Raw genomic sequence first — 5,922 nt, 5'->3', positions numbered from 1 at the left:
GGTACATAATGTGTCTTCTATCCCCCTGTATCTGTTTTCCAACGTGCTCTCTGTCTTTGTCTTGGAATGAGATTACTTGGTTTTGTCCTGACCCTGGCCGCAGTCCTTGGCTGGGAGGGAAACAGTTGAATGTGTAGTTAGTTTTGGGATATGATATTTTCTTCCTTGTAAATCATCTCTCTGCTATCTCTGTACCGTTTTTTAAGCATATGATTTGTAAACATATGACTGTATTCCTTTTAGAGGGATCTTGTGTTGGTGAGACTTAGTATCTAGTCTCGAACTAAGTACACTGATAGTGTGCACTTGGAATCTACTACTGTTCCCTATTTGTACCATTCCCCTTGGTCTTACTTTTTCCTGAAGTCCTTTTAATTGTACATCTAGAATTTTTTACTTTCCAATTTTCTTCCTTTTTACTGGCGCTGATACGACCTTAATGTGTTGCAAGCGCCGTAAAACCCTTAACAACAAAAAACGAATGTCTCTTACACCGTGATATAATTTTTATTCTCTGTTTTCCATTAGGCATTTCTCCATGCCCAATATTCCTCGTCTTTAGATTTGAACAGACTCAAATCGGATCAATAAGTTATAGATTCTAAGTTTAATATTGTATTTTGAAAAGTATTTTTATTGTATTTTTCTTTTCGTTTGAATTGTTTTTAGTTGTATGCAAATATAAATAAAACACCTACAAATGGCAACTGTCTTCTCTTTGCGTCAATATATTATTTAAGCTCTCTAATTTTGCTCTGAAAAAGGATGATTATTATAACTACTTAAATGTCTGGGTGGGGATCCTGACCTCCCATAGTGGGCAGGGGGGTACATACTGTCTTCTATCCCCTTATATCTGTTTTCCAACTTGCATTCTGTGTTTGTCTTGGCATGAGATTACTTGGTTTTGTCCTGGCCCTGGCCGGAGTCCTAGCTGGGAGGGAAACAGTCAAATGCATAGTTATTGTTTTGGGAGATATTTTTTTCCCTTGTAAATCATTTCTCTGTTATATATTATATTTGTTATATTGAATGTATAATGTAAGCATTTGAGTGTATTCCTCTATGTTGGATTTTGTGCTTGTGTCCGAATGAGACTTATAGGTGATCTCAAACTAAGTACATTGATGGTGTGCTCTTTGAATCTACATCTGATCCCTATTTATTCTCAGTTCCCCTATGTCTTACTTTTTCTTGGGTCCTTTATTGTAATTCTAGAACTTTTTACTACCCCATTTTCTTCCTTTTTGCTGGCGCTGATATAACCTAAATGTGTTGCAAGCGCCGTAAAACCCTTAAAAACAAACAAACATCATCATCATCATCATCAAACGAATAGCCGATAGCCAAATAAATCTAATGTAAACAGAGCAAATCGATCAGCATGTCTTTAAAAGAAAGATAATCCTCTTATAATTGCCGTTCAGTTAATTAATAGGGAATGAGATTAGCGGAAGAGTAGCGTCCCTTGATTGGACGTCACCAGGGGAGAAGTTTATTGTAAACAAACCAACTACAAGCCAAGCGCTCCAAATACAAAATTTATTATTCATATTTCTGTACAAAAATGCATATCATAATCAAAGGTTATGCATTTTTGTACAGAAATATGAATAATAAATTTTGTATTTGAGCGCTTGACTTGTAGTTGGTTTGTTTACAAATAACATCTCCACCCTATAGATAGTTCGAAGATTACTTGGTTTTGTCCTGGCCCTGGCCGGAGTCCTAGCTGGGAGGGAAACAGTCAAATGCATAGTTATTGTTTTGGGAGATGATATTTTTTCCTTGTAAATCATCTCTCTGTAATGTATTATTATTTTAATGTAAAATGTAGGCATTTGAGTGTATTCCTCTTTGTTGGATTTTGTGCTTGTGTCTGGATGAGACTTTTAGGTGATTTCAAACTAAGTACATTGACGGTGTGCTCTTGGAATCTACATCTGATCCCTATTTGTTCCCAGTTCCCCTTTGTCTTACTTTCTCTTGGGTGCTTTTTAATTGTAATTCTAGAACTTTTCACTATCCCATTTTCTTCCTTTTCACTGGCGCTGATATAACCTAAATGTGTTGCAAGCGCCGTAAAACCCTTAAAAACAAAAACAAACAAACAGACTTGTAGGTGATTTCAAACTAAGTACATTGGTGGTATGCTCTTGGAATCTACATCTGATCCCTATTTGTTCCCAGTTCCCCTATGTCTTACTTTTACTTGGGTGCTTTAATTGTAATTCTAGAACTTTTTACTATCCCATTTTCTACCTTTTTACTGGCGCTCATATGACCTTAATGTGTTGCAAGCGCCGTAAAACCCTGAAAAACAAAAAAAAAGAACAAAAAAAAAAACTAGCCCTCCCATTGTGGGCAGGAATGTCACTTTACTCTCTCTACCATATATCTGCTTTCCAACTTGCTTTCTGACTTTATCTTGGAATGAGATGACTGTTTTGTTCTGGATGGGGTCCTTGGCTGAGGGACTGGGTGGGGATCCCGACCTCCCATAGTGGGCAGGGGGGGGGGGGGGGGAGAGGGGGGTACATACTGTGTCTTCTATCCCTGTATATCTGTTTTCCAACTTGTTGTATTTGGTGCTTGTGTCCGGATGAGACTTATAGGTGGTCTCAAACTAAATACTTTGATAGTGTGCTCTTGGAATCTACATCTGATCCCTATTTATTCCCAGTTCCCCTATGTCTTACTTTTTCTTGGGTGCTTTATTTGTAATTCTAGAATGTTTTTACTATCCAATTTACTTCTTTTTACTGGCGTTACTATGACCTAAACGTGTTGCAAGCGCCGTAAACCCATTAAAAAACAAAAACAAACTATATGAACAAAATCCCCTTTGTCTTCCTTTTCTTGTGTGCTTTAATTGTAATTTTAGAACTTTTTACTATCCCATTTTCTTCCTTTTTACTGGCGCTGATATAACCTAAATGTATTGCAAGCGCCGTAAAACCCCAAAAACAAAGAAAAACCTTTTCCCCTTGTCTTACTTTTCCCCTTTAATTGTATATCTAGAATGTTTTTACTATCCAATTCTCTTCCTTTTTACTGGTGCTGATATAACCTAAATGTGTTGCAAGCGCCGTAGCGGGTGGTTGGATGGGAGCATCACCCTTGAATCATATACCTATGATGTTCGCATGGGTGTACGATCCGATAGTGATGTCGTTTCTTCTTCTCTTTACTAGCCTATCCTGCTTCTTTGGTTTGTGATTGTATTTTTGACAGGGCATATATTTTTCCTGTAAATCTTCTGCCTGTTTGTTCTTGGTTATTTATAATTTAGCTTATGATATCTTTAGGTTATGATTTTGATTTACATTTGTACTATTTTTTGTTAGATTGCTTGTTTTTTTGTTTCAGCGGTCTCTCATATAACCTCAACTGTGTTGGAAGAGACCTAATGCAACAAACAAACAAAAAAAAAACAAGTTCCGTAAAACCCTTAAAAACAACCAAACAACAAACAATGACGCAGTCCCCTTTATCTTTATCGTTCTCGGGTGCTTCTATTATGAATCGTTTTAAAATATTGAAGATCCCATTTATTGGCTTTTAAGCGGTGTCGATATGACGTAACTAAAATTAAAACAGGAACACGCATTTAAATCGATCGATATTCGAAGGATGAATTTTCTGGCCACATTTTTAAATCAATTTCTTTCCAGAGTACTGTCGTTACAGGGTTCTCGTGATAATTAATAATTGAGCTTTATATAGCGCAATATCCACTAAATGTGCTCAAAGCGCTTTACATGGGGTCCCTGGTCAACAGCAACATTTAACATGTACGACGGGACATGCCGCCTGTTAGGCGATATTACAATTTTTTCGGACAAAGACAACGCTGTTGGCCAGGTACTCATTTTACACCAGAGTACGGTGAGAGAACGTGAGTAAAGAGCCTTTTCTAAGGACTCAACTATGCGCCGAGCGCGAGGCTCGAACCCAGGACCTTCCGATCCGAAAGCGAGTGTCATACCACAAGACCACATAGCCAAACTCTCCTTAAATTCAAGGACCCTTGAAAACGCCTGATTTTGATAATACTGAGACAATCTCCTTGAAAGGGAATTCATTTTAGGATAAAACTCCTTGAATTTCAAAATGAAATAATTGCTGTAGGAACTCTGTAGTTATCCAGAAAATAAAGAGGTGAATATAGGTGGTTGGCAAGATCTCGTACATTTTTGTAATTGGATTAAATATTCTGATGTCACGTCGCCCAGCAACGGCGGCCATCATGGTTCTAAAAAAGAAAATCGGTACTTTTCATTCTTCATGCTAGCTAGAACTTTTCAGATGTCTTGTGATCAGAATGTGTAAAAGTGAAAACATGATATGATATGATGATATGATTTAAGTCCAGATTTATGTAGGCTTTTACAGCCTTTTATCTGCTCTTGCGCATTCGTGAACGTATATAATTCAAGTCTCTCAAAACTGGGCATGCCACCACATAGTGGAAAGAGGTGTCTGAATTTAACTTCAGATCAGATTTATAACATTTGTTCCCTCTGGATACGCTTTTATGCTCGTCGGAGAAATATTTCATAAGGGCGTCCACCATTGTTCCGATAGTTTAGACCCAGTGTTACAAAGTTACCATGCGTCATTGGGAAGGAAGTGACGTCATGATTGTTGAAGACAATGATATGCAAGCTAAGAATCGAGCACTCATTTTAAAGTTGTTTTGATTTGTTATAACCGCAATACTCTTTTGTTTTGTTTTCTTTCTATTACGCTTTTTAGAATTGATGTTTTTATGTTTTAGTTTTCTTTCCTTGTCTGTTTCTTTTTCTCTTTTTTTTCTTTTTTTCCTTTTTTATTTTATTTATTTCTATTTTTTTTTTCGTTTTGATAAAAGTTTGGCGGTCGACACGCTTGCTGTAGAATGGAAGGTGTAAATGGGAGCCGGCAGGCGAAAAACTACGGTTTGTTCTACATCAGTATAACGTTAGGGAATGCTAAATATTTTTGGACTTGCCACGGGAAGGCGATGTCTCGTGGTCGTTTTTTAGCAAGAGAGAGATCCTTCCCATCATTTTCGCAAACAAAATACGTATGGACTCGCTTAATTCTGACACGGGAGAAGCCAAATATTCGAGCGCGCGATACCCGATGCTCATGGGAAGTAACCAATACAATCCCCGTTCTTCGTGTATTATTTCCTGCATTACTTCCCTTATCGGCGATATCTCGTCTTGGGGAGTGCATGGATTGGTGGTTTTCATGCGATATGGGCTTTATTCTTTTTTTTTTAAGTTCTGTTTGTTTTTATATGGTATTTATCGCTTTATACAGAAAAGAAAAAAATGAGAAAAGAAATGGGGAAATTTGGGCCAGTTCTAAATTCTTTTTTGATAAAGCAAAACAACCGCTTGTTGTCACGTTGATGGTGATGGTGACCTATTTCAATACTTAAGAGAAATTAATTCGTAAATTATAAGCATTAAATCAAATAGTGTACATGCAAACTTCGTTAATTTTGACACGCTTGTTTTTTTTTTTTTTAATCAAAATACCCCAAAAACAAAAGACAAAAACAAAAAACAAACAAATAAAAAAGCACTAAAATAACTCCAACCCCCCCCCCCCCCCCGCCAAAAAACAAAACAACAGCAAAAAAAAAAAAAAAAAAAAAAAAAACAAAAAACAAACAAAACAAAAACAACAACAAACAAACAAAAAAGGAAAACCCGAAACACACATCATGTCAAAAGGTTTAATTTACTCCAGCTTAACTGTCATTTTTGCCTGTCGACTCCCATCTACAACTTCCATTCTACCAGCGGTTCATTCGGTATTTAGAATCTTATAGCCTAGTAAAAGAACACTGAATGAAGCAAGTAAGTTAATTGGTCGGTTTTTATGAGCGATAATAGATAGGCTTATGACAAGCGTTCTTTTCCACGT

Source organism: Berghia stephanieae, chromosome 4 (assembly GCF_034508935.2).
Source record: "Berghia stephanieae isolate SIO BIC M18660-M18661 chromosome 4, UCSD_Bste_1.3, whole genome shotgun sequence".
Classification (NCBI taxonomy): domain Eukaryota; kingdom Metazoa; phylum Mollusca; class Gastropoda; order Nudibranchia; family Aeolidiidae; genus Berghia; species Berghia stephanieae.
This window is presented reverse-complemented; position numbering follows the sequence as displayed.